Genomic DNA, 24,737 nt, shown 5'->3' with positions numbered 1-24,737 from the left:
TGAGACTACTGGATTTGAACTGCAGAATCGCCTGCGGTGTGGCGGACTGAGCCTAAACCACTGCAGGTGACACCTGCCGTCCCAATCGGGGTTTTTGCTCTGACTAACTAGCAGTGCCTCATCTCTACCCAAGGGCAGGGATGATTAGGTGGCCGAGCGCATGACACACTTCACTCCTCAGTTAAATTGTGGTCACTCAGATCACATCCGTTTCTCTCAGTTACATTAGTCTCACATATACAAGGACAAGCAGAGGCACGATATGTTTCAATAAGGTTTTAATGATGCAAATGCATCTCACGATAATAAAGCATGTACTGCAATAACCAGGACGATAAAGCATGACTCCGCACTTTTAACATTGTGCCCAAAAAAATATGCAAACCTTTCCGGATATGTTTTAGAACTCCCCTGTGGTGGAGTAGGACAATGTTCCCATTGTGTGTAATTAAAGATAGTCTTTGGGGTACTTGCTCTGTGAAAGAAATGGTGCCCATATAATTATAGGAAAACATATTACCATAATTCTCTTTAGATTGATCAACAGCTTCACTTTCACATTCAGTATAATACTGCAATTCAGTCATCACAGATTCGACTGTTTTCACATCCCAGTCATCAGAAACAACTCCGGGCATTATTACATTGTTCATTGAAATTTTAAACACACATGGTATTTAAATGACATCTGTCAGGCCTTATATATCAAATGTGACTTTACCCAAACAATCCCATCAGGAATTGGTATAGCGGAAATGTTCACGAAAGACAAGTCTCTGCCAACTTTGTGAGAAGAAAAATGTGGTTTTAGGACCTCATCCACTAGTTCAACTGTTGATCTTTCAGGAAGAAAATGACCATGTATCAATAGAAAGAATGTTATGACAAAGCTAATCTAAAGGAGGAAAGCTAATGCAGTCAAAGAAAGCCATAGATAGTTCCATGGAAAAATAAAGTAATTTGTTTTAAGTCCGTTTATCAGCTTACGTGTTTTTGGCAGTTCAGATGTAGAAGAGGTGAATGAGTCTGAGAATGTGTCATTGACATCGGCAAAGTATCCAGAAGCAGTTCATGCAAAAGCTGGAGCAGTATTTGTAGGAGGAGAACTGGTAGGGTTCTCCCATGGTGCGCCATCCGTCTGTGTTGAAGTTGTGTCAGATCGATCACTCATTTCTGTATTGTTTGTTGTAACAGATGTTAGTGGAACTAATGCAAGATCATTTTCCACCCTCCCGAAGCTCGGAGAAGTGTCAGCGTTGCTGCTCACAACTTGTAGTGGGACTTCTTGACCAGTAGTGAGAGGGATTCGGGAACTACTGGCTGTTCCTCCTGGTCTGCTGTGTAGGATTGACCACATGGTGTAACTTGACATTGTCGATGGATACAAAGCGGTTTTCTTTAGCACCAGCCAACGGTGGTAGAATGACAGTCCTGGTACCGTGTATTCCCAAGACTGGGACTGGTGCATGATAAAAAAGGACTGAACTCCTATTTCACAGCAACCTTTTCACGTACTAGATCCCCAACTTTTGGAATCCAGCCGATGGTTGTTATTGGTACATCCTTAATTCCTGTGGAGGCAACATTGGCAGAAGCTTTGTTGTCACAGAACTGTTGTAATTCCTGCAAGACAGTGACACGTTCATTTATGTCAAAGGGTGTTTCTGCCGCCTCCACGCCAGGGCCATCAAGATCTAGAACATACATTTGAGTTACGAACAGGCACTCGTATGAAGTACGATCCCCCAGGGACCTTCCAGGCAGATTATTAAGTGCTCTCTGGACTCCATACAGGAGGTTAAGCCAACTACAACACGTACCGAAGTCTCTGTATTATAAGGACTGCTTTAAACACTATTTCCCTCAGGATGAAATGGAGAAGAGTAATGGAGTAGGACCCCTAACGAAGCCATGACATCCCTGAACGCCCTTGAGGCGAAAGCAGGGCCCTGGTCAGAGTGGAAAGCTGCAACTGCATATGTACAGATAAAGACTTGCAAATCCTTAATAACAGACCGAGCGTCAGCTGACCGTTTTGGCCACATCCACAGAAATCTGGAGCAGGAGTCGACAGCGACTAAAATGTATTTGTATGCACTATCCGGTGTTAGGGGACCACAATGGTCCAAGTACACACACTGTAATAGTTTGTTGAAAATTAGGAGGGGTGTCTGCGGTGGGCGTTTGACGGTGGAACCCTTAATTTGTTGGCAGATGTCACAACAAAGGACATACTGCTTGGCCTGTTTGTACAGACCTGGCCACCAACAACGTGCTTGCAACAATGATATTGTAGCCACCACAGCAGCACTGGCAGATGCTATCCCCTCATGCACTGCTTTAATCAACTCTGACCTTATGTCCTTGTTGGGAACTACTTGAACCCCCACACCTGGTATCTTTACTTCAGTGTCTAGGCAGCCTCCCATTCAGTAGGAATATTTAGCAGGAAACGCCTTTGGATAGGGCATGCCTTCAGCCGTGACTTTCACGGCAGCCCATATGTCATCACACGGTTTCGCTCCTGAGCGGGTTACTGCAGCAACAGCAGCAGTAGCTACTGCTGATTTCGTGGCTTCATCAGCCAGTGTATTTCCAGTGACGTGTATTCCAATGCGCTGATGTCCAAGTGTATGTAAAACATGGACATTTGGTAGCCTTTCTGTTAGATCCGCTACTTCCCCACACAGAAGTCTGTGTTTAATGGTGTTGCCTTTGGAATCTCTGAACCCAATCTGGCACCAGTAATGCAGATATTCATTGAAGGACTGGACACAGTAATACGAATCACAAACGATCAGTGTTAACTGTTCAGGATCTGTGTGTTCCAGTGCCATCACCAGAGCCTTTAGCTCTGCTAGTTGTGCCCTAGGGTTTGCATGTATGTTTGCTGGGGACAAAATGTATTATCCTCCATATAGCCACATACGACTGCGCAAGCAGCAGAGTATTGATGTTTTGTGCCAATTGCAGGTTGTGCTGAGCCATTGGTGTGCATGACTCTGATATTGATCAATAGGCAGTGTATTTGCTGGAACTGTGTATTCTAGTTCATATTGCAAAAGTTCTTGAGTTTGTAATTTTGGGTCTAAAATGTAGTCTACATCAGTGGCTGTCCAAGACCTTGCCCATTGGATCCACCGTGGATGTAATGCTTTAGCATTAGGAATGCTGGCTTCGGGAACAGCCTCTAGGGCTGGAATTGGAGAGACGACAATAATGCATTTGCCTTGCGCTAGTGGTCTTTCTTTAATGACGTCCATCTGAACAGCAGTGAGAATTTTCTCAGTTGGAGCAAAGCGTTGTTCTGCTGCTGAATACAAATGTGATTTGTATACAATCTGAACTGTCTCACCCTCATTGAAAGTTGCATTGGTGAAACCAATGGCACCAGCAATTACTCTGATGACCAGATGTTTTTTATTGTCCCTTGTGTAAGTGTTGTGCTGCAAGCATGTCTGTTTGCAAAGCTCTGAGAATGCGTGTGTGTTTCACTGTCCAAAATTTACTTGAAAAGTCAGGACGTATTAAGCCATATAAAGGTTTTATGCACGACGCATAATCAGGAATGTAAGTTCTGCCAAAATTTAGAAAGCCCAATAGGGATTGGACTTTTTTAATGGTATTTGGAGGTTGTAATTGTGCACATTTTTCCAAGAATTGTAGCGTTAGGTTCTTTCCTTCACTTGATAGCTCATATCCCAGAAGCAGGACGCTAAGGAAGGCTTTTTTTCTTTTTAATTGAATTTGTAGCTGAATTCGGCAAATCCCACAACAATGCACGATACCCATCTTGAATGTTGCAGCAATTTATCATCCATGAGATAGAGATCATCTACATAGGACAATGCTTCAGGGTCTATGTCGTGCAATATAGAAGTCACACAAGCTGCAAACAGCCCCGGACTGTTCTTGTACCCCTGGGGTAAACTACTGAATTTTTTCTGGGAGCCTAGTCCGCTGAAACAGGTAAAGTCTCTACTTTCAGGTGCTATATTTTGGCAGAAAAAAACATTGTAAATGTCCAATGTTGTTTTATATTTTTTACGCACTATGTTGTTAATGAGTGCTGTGCTATGTGAGTTTTGTATAGCATATGTGCATGTATGACTGTTTAAATGTCTGTAGTCTAAGACTATTTTATACGAATGGTCCGGTTTAGCTACTGGGAATAATGGATTATTCATTTGTGAGACACTGTTCGATTACGCCCTTGTATTCCAGTTGTGTGAGGATTTCCTTCATGGGTGCTTTAGCATCATTTTCTGTTGGATATTGGGGTTGAGGGTGGGATTGATTTTTAATAGGAATTACATGATAGGGGGAATCTTTATCCCACCCGACGTGGTTGCGATATAACGTGGGTGCCTGGGCCAATTGCCAATCGATGGGGTAGGATTCTGCGAGCTCCTCGGGGACAAAGGGTGAGAAAGAAGGTTTGATAACATCTTCCCCATGTGGGTAGGTAAGGACAAATTCAGGTTGCCAATCCCTTTCAGCCAGTAGAATATCATATATATTTACGTTGTGGTCCCAAAAGATTGCGTCGATTGTGCGCTCAATGTCTCCTTCTAACTGTACCATTACTTTGTACACCCTATCAGGCGTGGAGACACGCATGTCCGCAGTTTCTACTTGTAGGAAGTCATCAGTTGCTTTCACCTCCAGATGCTCTAGAGGATTCCAGCAAGCTATTGTGACCTCAGCCGAACTGTCTAATTGCGCTAATGCCCACTTATTGTTCTGCAATAGAGCACTCTTCTTGAGTGGCATATCGAACTGATGCCACCTTTTTCTTTTTGAATTCGGTTTTTTGTTGGGGAAGTTTCTCTTCTTTTTTAACAGAAACTTCTGTTGAGCATTGTGATTCCTGTCTCGGTTTCACATACTCAGTTCTTCGCTCAGACCGTCCACCTCTGTAAGTGTGTTTTTCTGGTGATTCCTGAAAGGAACGAGATTGGCGTGTATCAGTATATTGATATCTGCCAGGCGTTTTTATATTATCTCTATTTCTGAGATTATATCTATTCTGTGGGGTCTCCGCATGCGGAGATTCTCCCCTCTCTTTTTTAGGTGTTTGTTGTTTTTTATCCTAGCATTTCTTACTACCCTCAGGAGCTTGCTTGGTAGAATATTTATTACATTTACCTTGGAATTGTCCTTTTGTTGGTCTGGCCCCCAGACTATCTCAACCAATACTAGAGTAGGTCTCTGCGATAATCTCACGTTCTTGGTCCTGTGGAGGAACATCCCAGAGCCGCATGCTAGTGTGACCGCTTCCCCTTTAAGGTTACTTAATATTATTGAGGATTCTGTGGCAAAACTGCCCATTAGTTGCATTCCCAAATCCAGGGCCGGGGCAGCCCCGTATTCATCTTGAATTTGTTTCAAAACTTCCGGTAAATTGGCAAGTATCGGTGTACCGTGTGCAGTAGCATAGAGCGTGGCAAATACCCTGCCCCATGTATTACATTTATCTATAATGGGAACCTTCCCAAATGGCAAGCACATAGTTAATATTCTGTGTTTATCCTGAGGTCCCGTATGTGGAAATACTGCTTCCAGCGCATTTATTTTTGAGCTAACCAAAATGGAATTTCTTCTCGTTTGGCAGGTACTTTACCTATGATTGAATGTACAGTCGCAGGATTAATGCCTGGCGTCACTGCATGTGGTTGCTCTGGTGCAGCACGTGTTGGGTTTGTATTCAATGTGTGCATTACAAACTGTACTAATCGTCTGTATATTGCCGTCAAATTAGGATATACGCGACGGACTTCAGCTACTGTTGGGTTTGCTGCAGCAGGGTGAGGTGTATAAGTGGCCAATAAAGGCCAGGTAGGACCATCATTACTTAGAGGACCTAACCTAACATGCAAAATTGTGTGGGGTAGGGCACCATCAAGCCAATTATTATGTTCTTAATAACATAGGGGTATTTCTAGATATACATGTGCTCTGCATTCTGCAGGTACGTTTGCAGGTGTATAGTGATGAAATGTATTTGTGTTCCCATCAACTGCTGGAAATGTGTCCCAAGAATAAAAAAGTTCTGTTCTATAGGCTGGGTGAGCCTCAACAACAAATGTAACTGGACCCCCCCTGGGAGTTAGGCCATGTGCCAGTAAATGTGCAGTAAGGGATGGTCGCATATTGACTGCAATTGCTACCTGTTGTGGATTCGCCATAATCAATGGTAACTTTTGTTCAGAGATAAGCACACCAAATGGGGATTATCCTTTTAATGGTTCATGCTTGAACAACCTACAGGGTTAGTTAGGTACTCCCTACTTAGCTGAGGAGGAAATCCTCAATACCCCGAACGTCTCTGTATGTAGTACTGAGGTGTCTTTGTATGTAGTGAGACAGAGATACTCAGGAGGACCCGAAAATTAGAGCCTGAACAAACGTTGGTGGCGCCATGTCGCGTAGGCTCTCATTATCCTAATGAGACTACTGGATTTGAATGGCAGAGTCACCTGCAGTGTGGGGGACTGAGACTAACCCACTGCAGGTCACACTTGTCGTCCCAATTTGGGTTTTTTCTCCGGCTAACTAGCAGTGCCTCATCTCTACCCAAGGGCAGGGATGATTAGGCAGCTGAGCGCATGACACACTTGACTCCTCAGGGAAATCGTGGTCACTCAGATCACATCCATTTCTCTCAGTTACATTAATCTCACATATACAAAGACAAGCTGAGGCAATATATGTTCCAATAAGGTTTTAATGAAGCAACTGCATCTTAGATAATAAAGCATGAACTGCAATAACCAGGACAATAAAGCATGACAGGATTAAAATTGTGACTAGGAGAGTGAAGCATGGAAATGATGCTTACATATTGTCACTAGAGTTAATATACTAATTCCTCCCTAGGCTATAATAGAGCACAGCATATTAAGCTCTATTTCTACCCTTCTGGTTCCCCTGGGAAGACATAATTCCCCATACCTGAGCAAGAGGCCTGAAGTCTGCATAAGCAGCTGTAGCGAAACGTTCAGCAATCAGCGTACAGTCGTGGTCATCTGGCTGGAATGTCCCTCTAACTTGTATGGGACAGGGAAGTGTTTTTATAATAAAACAGCTGACGTTCTAAGGAAATGTCCCTACATAAGGATTGCATGATTCTATGAATACCAGAGACAAAGGGTTACCACGTTTACCAGCAACCTAAGCCTTGAGAAAACCATAGAGTGAAAGAAATGTCTTGTTTAAGAACGCAGTGCTGGCCTAGGCAAAGAACAGATAGATAGAGAGAAATAAAACAATCCTGCAAATGTGGCTATTGTTAAAATAGTAAACGAAGGTGAACGAAACATATCTAGCTGCAGGCCTGGTTTTGTTAAAATAACGTGCATGGAACTATATCTGAAATGGCTGCATAACAGTAAATTGGCCTCATGAGTGTAAAGTTGTGTCAAACAAATCTTTTTTGTGTTATTTGGGTAAACAGGATACAAGATGGGCACAAAGTGAATTGCAGTCCACTAACATTTCCATACGATGAATAAACTATTGTGGTTATTTCTATTGGTCAACCTCTCTTAAACTGGCGAGGTTCGAACCCTTATTTAGTGTAAACAGAGCCAAAACAAACTTCAAGAGGGGCAATTAATTCGTAGGCAAATTAAAATCAATATCAATCTGGCTTCTCTGAACACTGCTCCCGTGTATATGCACCCACTCATTTTACACTGGCTTTATCAGAAGCTATTTTTGCTGTTGCCCCATCAAATGAAACAGAATGCTCAGATAAATTGCTGGGGCCTGGTGTTATTGGCAAAAAACATGGAGAAACTAAACGATTGGGGCATTTAAATGAAGGAAGTTTTACAAATTACCTCAAACCTATCTTTAATAATAACAAAATTACTTTTTTAAATAAATATATTTACGATAATCGTAATATGGGTGAAATGCACATATGCCTTACATGTGATACAAAATAATAACTTGTTTCTAGTCATCAGATTGTGAAGCGAGTCTATACCAAAAATATACATTTATTTGCAGTCAATCGGCCATAGAATTACACACACATATAGGTCAGAAGAAGGAAGTTCTTTTGTTTTTGTAACAGCAGTGCATCCAGTGGGCACTATGTGCACGGGGAGGCAGAGGAAGACCCTAGAGGAAAGGAAGCTCGAAAAGCCCTAACGCTGTGTCCTCACCTGGCCTAAATAAATATCTCTCAACCAACACAGTCCGATGCAGCACAAAAAGTCCCACAGTGGTAAACTGCACCCACTGCTCAATTTTGAATGCACACAGCTTTTGCACTGACCGATGGACCCACTTCATTCTGCCCTAGGCTTTTCGTGAGAATATGAATCAGGAATTGCTTTTGATTGATTCTTCAGTAAGTCTGCTAGCTGCCCATCAAGCCCCGGCCTAACGTTACCACCTACACATCATCTGCAGGGCTCTCGGTAACAAACATCCCACTCCATGGCTGGCTAATGAACAGGGGTCGGTTTGCACCGAGCCTCTCTTATCACCTCCTACCTCACATTATCAGTCCCCAAGGTAACCCACCCACAGACCATATTCCCTCTCTGAGAACTGAAAATTCCCTCCCTAATTCCACTGACCTGACAGTTGCATGAAGAACACCCAAGGTTCCTAGTAAAAAGGCTGCAATGCTTACGTTTTCGGGCTTTTTAAATCAGGTTCGATGATAAGCAAACCTTCGGACTTCTGTATCTAACTTCATGCAATGCTGTTTAAGAAATCAGTCTTTAAAGTATGCTTTTGGAGTAGATCCCGTTAGGTGGGCTCTTTAAATTAATCAGGCACAAAAATCGCTATGACCTGGTCGACAGTTAAGCATCTCTTTTCTGACAGCATTAGATTACTAGATGACTCCAAGACATCAAAAGGCAAAGCTTCAGACTAGGGCTTTTATTTTACACATTGTTGTTTCAGGAAAAGGCTGAGCAATAAAACAAAAACAGTACGCTCACTCAATGGCATTGGTCCTACCCAACTCATTTTACTGCCCAGAAATAAACTAGGACACTATTGTTGGGTAAGGACGTAGCAAAGTGTATTTCAAACAAGGCCATGTCAAGAAACGTCAATGTTAAGTTCTCATCAAATGGAATAACAACAAACTTGAAAATGGATACAGCTCCAGTTCCACAAACATCCTGTTTAGTTCTCTTATGGGGCAGGCAGGACCCAGTATCCGAGCCAACATAGATCCGAGCCAATCTTGTAGAAATAGAGAAACACATTCTCCATAGACAAAATGCATTTAAGCCACCCAGTAAGGAACTGCGTAGTGCAGTGTCCCTGTCAGGGCTCCTTGCGACCTCTTGGCCACCTCCCAATAAACCTAATGAATACGTAGGGCTAGAAGACCTCGACCACCTGCAGGCCAGTCCCATTACAACAAGCCTCATACACAGCATAGCCTCTAGAGAGGAGATTTACGATAGGGTACCCTAGTGCCTTCCAGGATGACAGTAGAATTTTCTGCCATTTTCTGCGACCTTCATTTTTTAGATGGATGGGTGTTCTACTGTGACCAATGTGTCACTGTGCTTCGGGGTGGGGTGTGGGCAAAAAAAGCCTTGTGGTCGTCCCCCTTATAAATCTCTAGTTTGTCCATCCTCCAACTATGACCGCTTCAAGTCATTTCCCCCCTTTGACTCTCGCAAGGATGCAGAGGGTGTATCCGGGAACAAGCTTGGGGGCAGTATCCCTGCTCCAGCCATAAACATTTGGCTGGCACACAATTTCCACTGAAGCTCAACTAATGACGCCCTTTCTTTCTGCGGTGGCTCTTATCAGGACCAGATCTTTCGAAATCAGAAGAGACTGTGAAGGTGATGTCCACATTTACAACACTACGTGGCACAGATGCTTTTCATAATATAACAGAGACATCACAAGTCTAATTTCGGGGATTCACAAACTGAGCAGTACTAAAAACTGACGGGTGAAAGAAAGTGCTTCACGGTCCTGTATTGAAAGTCTGTTTGTTAATGGAAATACTCCATCCTCTTTAACAGTTACTAATCACATTTTGCTCAATATTTTCTTATAGTAATTTACTGAAATGTTCAGTGAGAAATGCATCACTGTGAACACTCTCACCACGTACTAACCTTTTCTGTGGCTCAAGTACACAGGAAATACCAGACTCTGCCAGCCATGCACTTTATGATGAAAGCTCGTGCTTTAGTGTATCACGTTTCTCTGGGGAGTTTGATAGCTGATGCCCATTTATTCCTGCTAACTCTGTTACAACGTAGTTTCACGTCACCCTTTAAGCAGGTGCTCTGAGTGTGCTCAACTTAATGAAGAGAGTTCCACTACTTTTGGAGATAAGCCTACAGAATTTAACATGCACGTAAAATACTTCTTTTTGACAGGGGTTTGTTTTATCTTACATACTGGAAAATTTGTGTAGTGATATTCTGTTTAACGGAAGAGATGAAAACCCCCTCTGCTTACATTGTTAGGGGCCAGATGTAGGAAACGATTTGCGACTCGCAAACGGCAAAAAATGCCGTTTGCGAGTCGCAAATCGCAGTTTCCTATGCAGAAATGCATTTTGCGAGTCGGGACCAACTCGCAAAATGCATTTCCGAATCGCAAATAGGAAGGGGTGTTCCCTTCCTATTTGCAATTCGCAGTGGTATGCAATACCATTTGCCACCGCATATGCGGTGGCAAATGGTGTCGCAGTTACCATCCACTTGAAGTGGATGGTAACCCACTCGCAAATTGGAAGGGGTCCCCATGGGACCCCTTCCCCTTTGTGAATGGACCACAAATTATTTTTTCAGGGCAGGTAGTGGTCCAAGGGACCACTACCTGCCCTGAAAAAATACCGAAACTAAAGGTTTCGTTTTTTTTTTAAGTGCAGCTCGTTTTCCTTTAAGGAAAACGGGCTACACTTTTTTAAAAAAAACTGCTTTATTTAAAAGCAGTCAGGAACATGGAGGTCTGCTGACTACAGCAGGCCTCCATGTTTGCGAGTGCCCATATTCGCTATGGGGTCGCAAAATGCGACCCACCTCATTAATATTAATGAGGTGGGTCTTTGCGACCCCATAGCGACTCGCAGACGGTGTCTGAGACACCGTTCTGCATTGCAAATTGCGACTTGCAATTTGCGAGTCGGAATGACTGGCAAATTGCAAGTCGCAATTTGCAATTTTGCTACATCTGGCCCTTAGTGACTTCTCAACAGCACATTATGAGTTGGGGTCATATTTTGATAATTCAAGCATTCAGTTCTTTGCATTTAGCAAAGTTATCCTTTAAAAGTAAAGATTTCATCTGAAGATCTGAAGAGAGTTGACCAATAGCACTGGGTCCCCATCAAAAGACGCAGAACCCATAAATGGCTTCCAAAGGCTAGCAAAACAAGCCTGTAGTGATTTGCCTCTATGAGGCTTGCCCACAACATTCGATGACGATCAAGAAGCAAGAGAGGGCAACTGTCCCTGAAGCCCGAGGCACTGCATATAATCTTAGACCTCATAACCTCAGTCCAGCTAGATGGAAGGTTTTTCTTCATGTTGTGATATGACCTAGTGAATCATCGCGTTTCCATTCAGTTTGTTCTTATTCTTTCATAATGTGGCTTGACTGGAGATAAATAAATGTAAAAAAGGTAAAAGTAAGACGGTACACAGGCCTTCTCCATTATTGAGAATAACATTTCTGTAACTAACAGGCCCACCTGACCCTTGCTCAGTAAAGAAAGAAGCCGAGGACGCGCTCCTTCGAAAGCACTGCACCTTGCCTCCTTGAATGATCCTCTCTGTCGCCACCAAATCAGGAGACCCGCTTCCTTCCACCGTCTAAACCTCTGCCCAGTAGCCCATTACTAGGTTTGTGCTATATAAACACCCACATAAGTGTTTACTCGCACATTACAGGAAGGAACCCTCGAAAGATAACACCTACCTCAGCAACAGACAACGGTACATCCGTGATCTATTTACTGAATCGCAAAATCGGTTTGCGAGTTGCTATTTGGAAGGGGTGTGCTGAGGGCGTCCCTTCCCAATAGCAAGTCGCAGTGTTATGTAGGATTGTTTTGCGACCATGAATGCGGTCGAAAAACAATCACAGTTACCACCAACTTCAAGTTGATAACCCATTCGCAGACAGGAAGGGGTCCCTTTGTGAACTGAAGCGGAAATATTTTTTCAGACCAGGCAGTGGTCCTATGGACCACTGCCTGCTCTGAAAAAATGGAAAACATTTTTTTTCATTGTTTTGTTTGAAATGCATCCCATTTTCCTTTAAGGAAAACAGGCTGCATTAAAAAAAAATCAGCTTTATTTAAAAAGTAGTCACAGACATGGTGGTCTGCTGTTCCCAGCAGGTCACCATCCCTGTGAGTGTGGCCATTACCAATGGGGTCACAAATTGTGACCTACCTCATTAATATTGATGAGGTAGGTCATTTGCAATCCCATTGGGAATTGCAAAATGTGTCTACGACACATTAGTGCATTTCATTTTGCGAGTCTCTAATTGCAAGTCACAAAAAGTCACACTTAGAGACTCGCAAAATAATATTGTCATACATATAAATCAAATGCGTTACAAAGGTGTCAGCACACACAGCTCAGTTCTGTGTAGTATGATGCCTTACAAAAAGTAACCCTTGTGCAGCAAAAATGTAAACAAGTGAAGAAATCAGCCTCATCACACAGTTGAGGGCAATGCACCAACCAGACCCAAAACCCAGTGGTCTGCAGTAATTAGTGAATATCCAGGGGTCCGTGGGTTCATGGGCGAGGGGGTTCCACAGTTGATTCATGTTTGCCTTTGCAAACGTTTTCCTTTTCAGGATTGGGGTGTAGTGCAGGGTCTGTTAGTAGGGACACTAGCCAGGTTCGGATTGGGAACAAAATTAGGCCTGGGCACTGAAAGAAAAAGTGGTCCACATTTGTGGATAATGACATTTCATAAAACGTTGCTTAGTATAAAGAATAATCTTGGGAGAAAGCTCTGATAAATTAAGCTTTCTAAGCTCATGGGGACAGTAGCACTACCCAAGACTAGACACACCATTATTCCACTGCAACTCACACACAGGTTTCCTCATCTGATCTTCAGGCCTATACATTTGTCCTGCTCGGGTGCATGAATGTTTTAGTTACCAATTGGTCCCTTACTCTGTGCACCCACCCAAAGATCCTTGAATGTCCTTTATAATATTGGTCCATGAGTCAGAGAACCATATGCATCTTTTGTGTCTGGAGGTTTTTATTCACCCTCAAGGAACCATGGGTGATCTTTTGGCATTTGTCATTCAGGGGCCTCTCTGCAAGCGATGTCTTTGGGGATTGCCTACAGCTTGGGACTTCATGTGCTGTGTATTGTGGATAGAGACTTGATTTGAATCTGGAAAAGCTGTAGGAAGTCACTCCAAATGCCTTTCTTTCTGTCTGTCTCTATTCCCATTTCTTACTTGCTGTGTACACTTTTCTCATTCTCACTTTCACTTTTTGACCCTCTCTTGTTCTCCTTATCACTTTTTTGCCCCTCTCTCTATTTCTTACTCTTTCTCTCATACTTTACTTGTCTCCTCTCCTTGGTGTCTCTCATTCTATCTATATCCTTCACTCAGTCTCTTTCATTTCCCCTCTTTGTTTCTCCTGTCTTGTTCTCTCTTGTCAGACTCTTTCACTTCTCCCTGCCCCTTGAATTAATTTGTACCATACCTAATGGTATATTCTTGTGTTATCCCCGGTATTGCTTTGCTGTATTCATAAATGGAGTTCTCCTATGCCTTGGGAAGCATTTAAACCAAAGGAGAATCCACAGGGGGAATTTCTTCTACCATTCCATCCCTTTGGTGAAGAAAATCTCATTGGTGGATTGTACTCTACATTTACCACTACCTCCTACAATGCAGACAACCTCAAAACTAAACCCTAGACTAAGGGAGTGAATTAAGATAGTGCATGTGAGGTAGTAACCATCCTTCATTTTTTCTCCTAGACCAGGACAAGTTTGACTCCCTCTCCAGCCCTCGTCTCCATCATTTCCTTCGTAATTACCTTTTTTTGCATTTCTATGCAAGTGGATTTCTTCCCAAAGGTATTGGAGCATTTTACATCTCACAAGTTACATTAGACATGGTCACATTCATTTTTTTTAGGCATGAGGAGATTACTTGATTTGCCCAGATTCACAGGATGTTGAGCCAACGCAGAGGCTCACACCTGGTTTTCAAGTTCCAAAATCGGTAGCTCTGGCCATTACGCACATCTACTCCCACTATCTTGTCTCCACTGTCTCCATTTTTGCTTTCCAGCTTCGACTTTATCTTCAACAAGTTCCGACCTTATCTCCACTGTCTTTCATTACTTTTTCTCCATAATCTCTTCTCCTCCCTCTCTCATCTGTCTGCATCTGTATCCTGTAATCTCTTATCCTTTCTCATCTACCTTTTCTTTCTTCTCTCCCTTGATTACCTTTTTCCCTTCCCATATTTTTGTCATTCTTCTCCACTCTACTGTCTCACTTCTCCATTTGTCATTCTCCACATTACTCTCCTTCCTTAATTCATGTCGTTACTCTCCTGCCATGTCTATTATCCCTTACCTTTGTCATTTTGTCCCAGAATGATTATTTTTCACAGTAACGCTCTAAAAAAAAATAGTTTTGTGTTCTCAAAAGCATTTTTCTTTTTGCTCATTTTGGTTGTTTTTGTTATTTTTTTTGTTCAGTCGTGGATTGGAGTCCCCCTCCCGCAGTTTTCAAGATAACAGGGTGGCAGCGGGTACCTGGGGCTTGCCTGTCTGCTGTGAAGACAAAAGTAGAGCATCCTAGATAGCCACCCATTGTAATCTGTCCCTGCACAGCCCCCTGAAAAAGGTCAAAACGTCTCCTCGCAGTAGACTGAAATCTAGACTGAATCTAGACGTACAGGAAGATGAATGTTGTTTTCCTCATGCGTCATTGCTGTCCTGGGCAGTATGTAACTGTGAAGAGAGTGGATGAGATGGATTCACTTTTCACTGTAATGAATATTATTTAAAAATAAGTTGTTTTAACATCGTGCTTCATACCACTCTCCAGCCATCTCTAAGCACTGTGACTAAAAGCCGTCAGTAGTAACAGTGTTAATGCCACTCTATTTATCAGTCTTGGAAGGGCAGAAAGCAGAGTGGTCTTGGGCAGGAATTTGAACTTAAAACCTGTGGCTCAGAACACCTTTTTCATAGATAGGCATTTAACCCCTCTTTGGTATTTAGCATGGGTTATGAGAGTGGGGCTCACAGGACAACTATACATCTCTCAGGGATGGGTTAGGCGCAGTTCAGCTGTTATTTCTAGTTATCGCCTGCTCGAATGAACTCTTTTTTACCATGTTATACTTGGCCTAAGTGCACTGTGGCTTTTTATTTATATCTGGCTTTGTCCCCATGATATACCTGTGTTCGGCGATGACCAGTTATTTTGAGTGTTCATTTGTGAGAAAGAGGCAAATGGATACACTTTTTTCATGCACAGGTTTAGGCCCAGAGTTTAGGTTTGTCATTGGTTGGGGGACATGGCTGATACACACTCTACCATGGATTGTGGCAGGTGGCTTACCTTTCCCTCTTCCTCCAAAAGGGAAATCAAGTCAAGTTGTCTCTGTGTGATCGATATTGGTGAGTTGGCTACATTATCGAGCAGTGAGAAAGTCACCCTTTTAGCATGTTCACCCTAATGTTTCTGACTGATACTGATGGTAACTGACCCTGACTGTGCCCTGGGCTCTGCTTAACAGGGCAGTGCTCTGAATAAAAGGTATTTGGTCAAATGGCACAATGTTATAATTCCAAGTGGCAATGACAGACCCTGTAAATCCCTAGTAGATAACAAGGCAAGGGGGATTCAAACTATAAGTCCCTAGTATATAATAGGGCAGGGAAGCTCAAAGGCCCAATAGATGTGTGCCTGATGTCATTTGTAAAGGCAGCTCTGCCTTGCACACGGTCTTCAAAATGTAAAATGTATGCAAATTCAATTTTGGAATTAAAAGTACTTCCAAAGTAGCAATCTTCCTTATTTTTACATATGTTATCCCAAGATCTCCCCTAGATGCCCCAGGGGTTGTGTGCCATGTAACTAAAAGATTTTGTATATGTCCTGGTGAGCAAAAAACTGCACCTGTCATTTTCCCCCATTGTAGAAAGCTGGCTCCATAGGCTATAATGGAAATATTTTTCATAAGCCTAAATATTGCTAGGAAAAAGATAACAATGGCATAAAAGGACTCAAATGAATGCTAGTGACAAATGCAACAATTTGCAATTGTTGAATTTATCATAACTTATACAGAAAATAAGTTATGAGACTTTCTTTACTGTAAGCCAAATTCCAGCCAGCTACTTGGCCAGCCAGATCATTGGTCAACCCTAACAAGATTAGCCTGTCGCGTGGGCTCTCATTATCCTAAATGAGACTACTGGATTTCTAGGCAGCAGGATCGATAACGGTGTGGGGGACTGAGTCTGACCCACGTGTAAGGAACTCTGTCACCATAAATCCGGTTGTTGCTCCGGCTAACTAGCAGTGCCTCATTTCTCCCATGGGGAAGAGATGATTGGGCAGCCGAGCGCATGACATCTTTGGAACTTCTCAGGGAAGTCGTGGTCACTTAGATCCAAACCAACTCTCTCATTTACAATATGGTCTCATATACAAATGACAAAAGACAGTATAAGTTCTATATAATGTTTTAAGAAAACAACTGTATTTTTGAAAATAAGGCGTGGGCCGCAATAACCAGAACAATACAACATAGTAGGATTGAGATAGTCACCAGGAGAGTAAAACATAAGAATAAAGCTATCATAATTCCTAACAGTTTCTACTCTCCCTCTGCTTGTTCTATTTAGAGCACAGCATGTTAAGCTTCTAGCTTGCCTTTCTGAATCACTAGGGAACATACGCCCTCATACCTGAGCAAAGGCCTGTGATTTGGTTCAGAATCTGCAACGAGGCAGTCAGCGTCTAGTTGTGGTTCCCTGGTCGGAATCTCCCTCTTGCATGTATTGGGACAAGGAAGTGATTTTATAACTAACATGTCATCGTGATCACAAAATGTCCCTACGCAGGAATGCCAAATCTAAACTCCTACCACGTCTATCGGCAATGTACCAGACTGTATCCTTGACCGAAGCACAGAGTGAATATGTTATGAAGAACTTCAGTGCTGAAGTAGGCAAAACAGTGTGATATGAATAAAAAACAATACCGTAGAACTGGCTATTTTGTAAAATAACAGTACGAAGCCTAATAAAAAGCATTTAGAGCAAAGTGCACAGAGGCTCTAAGCTGTCAGCAAATGAATAAAATATATTTAGGGCAAAGTGCACAAAGGCCTAAAGCCTGAAGCTAATGCGCAAAATATACGTAAAACTAACCACACTACACCTTCCCCTTGTCGGTAGCAAGTGGTTCCAATAATATAAAAATATGCCCCAAATATAAACACTACAGTTCGACAAGATGAGAAGACAACAAAGTCATAAATTTAGGAAACATGTGACCATAGAGCGAAATCCAATATAGTGTCAATTTAGTCGGAAGGGAAAAAAATCCAATAGTCAGACAGAAGCAATAGAACGTAGGAGCTCCTCCACTTCGAGATATGTTAAGATCGGAAGATCCACGCCACAAAGTACCATGGAGCAGGTGTGTTCCAAAGCCCCAAAATCACTCAGGGCGGCACCCCGTGCAGGGCCAAGGAAAGAGACAATACCATCTTCCTCCAGGAAGGGAATCTCATAATCCGCCTTACGAAGCAAACGCAACCGTAGTGCACAAGTCTGGGAATGAGCCCTAATCGGGAACATCAACAGATCAGGATCGACCACTGGAGAGCGCTGCAGCGAGAGACAGAAAGCCAGTGCATGTTCAAACGAGCACCAAAGGCACCGAAACACGGGCTGTACACAATCCAAAACCGGCCTGAATGACAGAGACCAGTCACACTCCAAAGGACCCAGGAGTGTAGCTCCAAAACAGTGCATCATGCGATCACGACACAGCTGCGCTGACGGGAGCAGCAATATAGGATCTCGTTGTGGCAGGACAGCCATTGCGAAAAAATAGCAACAATAGCAAAACTCCAGCCAATAAAGCCAAAGTAATCGGGAAACCCCCAAAAATGCTTCCGAAAATAGAGTGTATAGCCGAAGGTATCAAACCGAATATGGAAGAGAAGGTGTGAGTGAAACCAACACCAACGGCTTTAAAAAAATGAGCAATACCAGCAGTGCTGGATGCATTAAATATACGTCCCACAAGTTCACCGAAGTGACTTGGAAAGTTAGTATACAAAAGGGACTGTATCTCCGCCGATGACCTTGCCACTTGAAGAGTGTAGGTCTCGCTAGCAGATGTAAGGGCCACATGCTTTTGAAACAATAAAGCTTTCAGCCTACTCAACTTGTCGAAATCAACCTTGAAAGTAGCAATATGAGGCCAGATGTCCGCTACCTCCCTAATTTCAGTTGGGGGAAACAACACATTCCCGCAGCACGTAACGGCCTTGTTGACGACAACAACATAAACTATTCCGGCACGCATGCCACAGCAGCGTTCGCTGTTAAGAACAATGTAACTGCCGTTAGAAAGCACCTGGAAAGTGTTTTTAATTACCGGGACTGGAACTCCCTTCAGATAGCAAGCTAAGTTAGCAATCGAAGCATTACACGCTCCGTGCAAGGACAGCTGTTTACAAACCATGGAATGGCTGACAGAAGCTTCGCATTCGCTACCGCTAAGAAAAACCTCCCTCAAACCATTAACACATCTGTACTGAAAGGGAAGCTCCCACACCTCGTGTATGTAACCGTCACCCAATGGTTCATATCTACCCACCAGAATGTGCTTCAAACAAGAAGTAAATTGCAGAGTGGAGATAGGCAAATTAATAACCCCATGAATCAACCACTCAGCTGACGGAATCTCAGCCACCGTGAAAGGCAGTTTCTCCAATTTTTCAATATTTAACATAACATATGTCGCTTCCTTCTTAGCCATCAATTGTTGTTGACGAGTTAAATTAAAGGAGATAAAGATCTCTCTGGCACGAATGTGCTGCCACGGAACGCGACCCGCCTTCAAGGTCTGAAGAGTCCAACCCAGCTGCATGATAGAACGTGTCTGACTCTGCCCATGATATAAAGAAGACATGTCTGATTTTATAATGTCAATAGCAGAAGAAACAATGCTGTCAATCGTGTAAACACGGTCAGAAAGGGTATGCATGCCATTATCAACAACAGACAAAGGGGGTTATTCTAACTTTGGAGGAGTGTTAATCCGTCCCAAAAGTGACGGTAAAGTGACGGATATACCACCAGCCGTATTACGAGTTCCATAGGATATAATGGACTCGTAATACGGCTGGTGGTAAATCCGTCACTTTTCCGTCACTTTTGGGACGGATTAACACCTCCTCCAAAGTTAGAATAACCCCCAAAGTCTGCAGCAGATTTTCCTGATCAATCTGTCTTAATCGGGCTGCAGCCTCCTGTTGGGAAAGTTTCCAAAACTCATTATATACTTCGTATAAGAACCTCTTCCTCCGCGGCACCTTGGGACCTGATAAGAAATCTTGTAAATCAGTACCATTAGACAGTAACTTGAGATGTGACTTAACTGCATCCAGCGTGGAGTACCTCAACCATTGTTGACAAAGCTTCCCCACGCTGTATGTAGTTATTATATCAGCATGTTCTGGTGAAATGTAACGAGGGTCTGCCCTACTAGTCCTGAACCCCCCTGAAGAGGTGACAAAACGTTGATGACACTGATTAGTGTCTACAGGCCACAATAACCACCCGCCCGGATGTAACGATGAAGCGTTAAGCGTACCATTCTGGACCCACTGCGTAAATTCATGAAAAGTAGTATTTACATAGTGCTGCCAATTATTCAATTTGGAAGGGACAGGTATACTAGGCAAAGTCAACTCTCTAATCGACGCCAAGCCCAAACAACTAGTCTGTTGTACTGTGTCATTGAGGAAAATCATTTGCACAGGGATAATGCACGCTCTAAATAATGTATCCCTGCCTTGCATCTGCCAATTTTTCGTACCCCAAACACTTTTCAAATCAACAGTCTTCAACCAGTATTCATATCCCTCGACCGAAAGTTGAGATACAAACGAATTTGAATATAGTAATTTAGTATCGGTCAATAAAATTTGCTTATTAGAATACGGTGCAACTTTAAAATAGTAAGACTTAGCATTCCGCTGATCATGCCCAGAAAAATATGCAAATTTATCATTATACGTTTTCGAACTCCCTTGTGGAGGAGTCGAGCAATGTTCCCATTGCACATAATTAAATATGGACTTAGGGCTACTAGCTTTGTGAATGAAGTGGTGTCCATAATAGTTGTAGCAAAACATGTCACCATGATTATCTCTAAATTGGTAAGCATCCTCATCGTCATAGACAGTATAATATTGCAAATCCTTCAGCATAGAATCTACTGTCTTCACATCCCAATCATCAGAAACAATGCCTGGTATAACAATATCATTCATTGATAACTTGAGGACATAAGGTATTTGAATCAATTCAGTGGGACCATATATATCAAACATTACTTTATCCCACACAATCCCATCCGGAATTGGTATTGCAGAAATGTTCACATTGGACAAGTCTCTTCGAACCATATGAGACGAAAAATGTGGTCTCAACACAGTCTCCACGTGCTCAATGTCTGATCGATCAGGAAGAAAATGACCATGTATTATGAGAAAAAAAGTAACCACAAATCCCAACCATAAAAAAATAGTCATTACAGCCATAAATAGCCACAAATAGTTCCAAGGAATAACAAAATATGTACGTTTAAGCCAACTCAGTAGCTTACGTGGACCTCGGACAGAAGACAGCGATGACGAAGAGCTGGATACAGCCGCATCCGCGTTGTTGAAGCAGCCAGAGGCAGTTCTCGCAAAAGGTGCAACTGTGAACAAAGAAGCAGATGGAGGCTCTCTCCTAGGCACGCTATAAATCACATGTTCAGAAACATCAGTAGAACGTACAGCAACTTGATCAAAAGATTCCATATTAATCGTTGACTGTGGAACAATCGCAAGATCATCTTCCACCCTCCCCAAGCTCGGAGAGGAAACAGCATCGGTGCAAATCACCCGCAGCGGGACTTCTTCCCCAGTAGTGAGAGGGATGCCGGAACTACTGGGTGTCCCTCTTGGTCTGCTGTGCAGAATCGGCCACATATTGTAACTTGACATTATCAATGGAAACAAAACGATTTCCTTTGGCCCCTTGCAGTGGTGGTAAAATAACAGTTCTCGTGCCGCTCACCCCTAACACCGGGACAGGTGCACGATAAGAAGGACCAAATTCTTTCTTTACTGTGACCTTTTCATGCACTAGATCCCCAATCCTGGGTATCCAACCAGTAGGTGTTACTGGCTCATCCTTAATTCCAGAGGAGGCAGCACTTGCAGAAGAGTTATCTTCACGGAATTGTTGTAAATCCTGCAAAACAGTGACACGATCATTTATGTCAAAGGGCGTATCTGCCGCCTCCACACCAGGACCATCTAGATCAGGAACATACATTTGTGTTCCAAACAGGCACTCATATGAAGTACAACCCCCCAGTGACCTTCTAGGCAAGTTATTAAGTGCTCTCTGTACTCCATACAGGTGGGCTAGCCAACTACGACCCGTACCTATAACTCTGGCCGTTAAGGATTGCTTTAAATCACGATTTAAACGCTCCACGACAGAATTTCCCTCGGGATGAAATGGAGACGAGAATTGGAGCTGGACCCCCAACAAAGCCATGGTGTCCCTGAATGCCTTAGAGGCAAAAGCAGGGCCCTGGTCCAAATGAAAAGCCGCAACTGCAAATGTATCGACAAAGATATGCAAATCTTTAATAACAGTCCGAGCGTCAGCCGAGCGCTGTGGCCAGACCCACACAAATCTGGAGCACAAATCTACAGCAACCAATATGTATTTGTATGCACTATCTGGTGTCAGTGGACCACAATGGTCCAAGTACACACACTGTAATGGTCTGTTTGAAATCAGAAGGGGCGTCTGCTGCGGGCGTCTAGCCGACGACGCTTTAATTTGTTGACAGACGTCACAACAAAGGACATACTGCTTCGTCTCTTTATAGAGACCAGGCCACCAGTAACGGGCCTGTAAAAGTGAAATCGTGGCAGCCACACCAGCATGTGCAGATGCCACCCCTTCATGTGCTGCAGAAATTAATCGAGGTCTCTCAACTTTATTTGGTAATTCACGTACACCAATGCCAGGAATATTAACAACAGCATTTAGCGCTCCACTCAAGCAGTAACTATATTTAGAAGGAAATCCTTTAGGGAACGGCGTGCCATCAGCCGTAGCCTTTATGGCAGCCGAAATCTCTGTGTCTGGTTTGGAACTCGAACGAGTCACTGCGGCTACAGTGGCGACAGCCGACTTTGCAGCTTCATCAGCCAAAGTATTCCCAGCAACGTGTATTCCAACGCGCTGGTGTCCAAGTGTATGTACAACATGGACTTTAGGAAGCGTTTCTTTCAGATCCGCAACCTTACCCCACAACAATTTATGTTTAATGGTGTTGCCTTTAGAATCTCTGAACCCATTCATCTTCCAATAGTGCAGATATTCATTGAAAGACTGCACACAGTAGTAGGAGTCACACACCAGCAAGGTCAAAATCACCGGATCCGCGTGCTCCAAAGCTAACAAAAGAGCTTTGAGCTCAGCCAGCTGCGCTGTGCAATCTCCCAAGGTTTTAGTATAAGTATGTCGGGGGCAGAATACATCCCCCTCCATAGTCCCGCTCACCACCGCACATGCAGCAGAATACTGTTGTTTAGTCCCAACCGCTGGTTGCACAGAGCCATCGGTATACATGACCACTTCATATTGGTCAATAGGCAATGTGCCAGCAGGAACTGGGTACTCTATTTCACATTGAAGAAATTCTTGAGTCTGCAGCTTAGGGTCAAATATGTAATCCACATCAGTGGCTGTCAAAGACGTAGCCCATTGTATCCACCGTGGGTGTAAAGCTTTCGAATTAGGAACACTCGCTTTTGTAACAGCCTCTAATGCCGGAATCGGGGAAACGACAATGATGCGTTGGCCCTGGGCAAGCGGTCTTTCTTTGATCACAGCCATCTGTACTGCAGTGAGTATTTTCTCAGTCTGTGCAAAACGTTGTTCTGCAGCAGAATACAAGTGGGACTTGTATGCTATCGGGACTGTCTCACCCTCATTAAAGGTGACATACGTAAACCCAACAGCCCCAGGTATCACCCTGATGACTAAATGTGCCTTATTGTCCCGTGTGTGTAAGTGTTTAACCGCTAAGAGATCATTCTGCAACTCTCGCAGTATGTGTGTATGCTCAATCGTCCAAAATCTACTCGAAAAATTTGGGCGAATCAGCTCATATAAAGGTTTTATACGCGTAGCATAATCAGGAATGTAGGTTCTGCCAAAATTCAGAAACCCCAACAATGACTGAAGCTTCCGAACCGTATTAGGAGGCTGCAATAAAGCACATTTCTCAAAAAAATGTGGTGCTAGGCTCTTGCCCTCACTCGACAACTCATATCCCAGGAAAATGACGCTGAGGAAGGCAATCTTCGATTTCTTAAAATTAAACTTATAGCCAATATCAGCAAACCCCACAAAACAATGCGCGATACGCGCCTTAGATGTTGCAGAATCTCATCGTCCGTCAAATATATGTCATCAACATATGATAACGCCTCAGGGTCCAACTCGTGCAGCATTTCAGTCACACGAGCCAAAAATAGTCCTGGGCTATTCTTATACCCCTGAGGCAAACGACAAATAATTTTCTGAGAGCCAAACGCACTGAAACTGGTATAGTCCCGACTTTCGGGCGCTATATTTTGGCAGAAAAATCCATTCGAGATATCCAACGTTGTTTTGTATTTTTTACGCACTATATTATTCATAAGCGTTGCGCTATGTGAATTCTGTATTGCATATGTGCGTGTATGACCATTCAAATGTCTGTAATCCACCACTATCCTATAGGAATGGTCCGGTTTAGCAACCGGAAATAAGGGATTATTCATCGGCGAGACACAAGGCTCAATTACACCCTCGTACTCCAATATCGTAAGAATATTCCTAACCGATGCCCTTGCTTCAAATTTAATAGGATACTGCGGCTGTGGCTGGGGTTCACCCTTTATTGGAATGACATGATAAGGTGATTGTTTATCCCACCCCACATTATTTCTATATAGGGCGGGGGCTTGTGCTAGAGCCCATGATGTACTGTAGGACTCCGCTAGTTCTCTCGTAACAAGCGGTGAAAAGGAAGGTGTAATAACCTCCTCCCCAACCGGACAGTCGCGAACAAAGTCAGGTGGCCAATCTTGTTCAGCCAATAGAACATCATATGATTTTACCACATGGTCCCAAAAGATGGCGTGCACAATGCGGTCAATGTCCCCTTCTAATCGTAGAGTTACTAGATATACTCGATCAGGATCAGAGACTCGCATATCCGCCGTCTCGACTTGTATGAAGTCATCAGTTGCTTTCACCTCCAGATGCTCTAGAAGACTCCGGCGAACCATTGTGACCTCTGCCGCGCTGTCTAACAGTGCTAATGCCCATGTCTTGTTCGTCAAGAGAACTCTCTTCTTGAGCGGCATGTCTAACAGAGACTGCCGCCACTTTTTTCTTTTT

At 43.3% G+C, this 24,737-nt stretch overlaps 1 long non-coding RNA gene across 1 annotated transcript in view; it reads right to left on the bottom strand.

Moving 5' to 3' along the window:
* The window catches only part of LOC138288519 (uncharacterized), a 68,495-nt gene extending 47,622 nt beyond the window's left edge, over positions 1–20,873 (bottom strand). Inside the window, exon 1 of the long non-coding RNA XR_011202430.1 lies at positions 20,857–20,873. This is a non-coding gene — a long non-coding RNA (uncharacterized lncRNA). The remainder of the gene's footprint in view (positions 1–20,856) is intronic.
* Between the last annotated feature and the right edge of the window lie 3,864 nt (positions 20,874–24,737).

The sequence above is a fragment of the Pleurodeles waltl genome, chromosome 4_1 (assembly GCF_031143425.1).
Source record: "Pleurodeles waltl isolate 20211129_DDA chromosome 4_1, aPleWal1.hap1.20221129, whole genome shotgun sequence".
NCBI lineage: Eukaryota > Metazoa > Chordata > Amphibia > Caudata > Salamandridae > Pleurodeles > Pleurodeles waltl.
The sequence above is the reverse complement of the archived record's forward strand: the minus strand, read 5'-3'. Positions and strand labels throughout refer to the sequence as shown.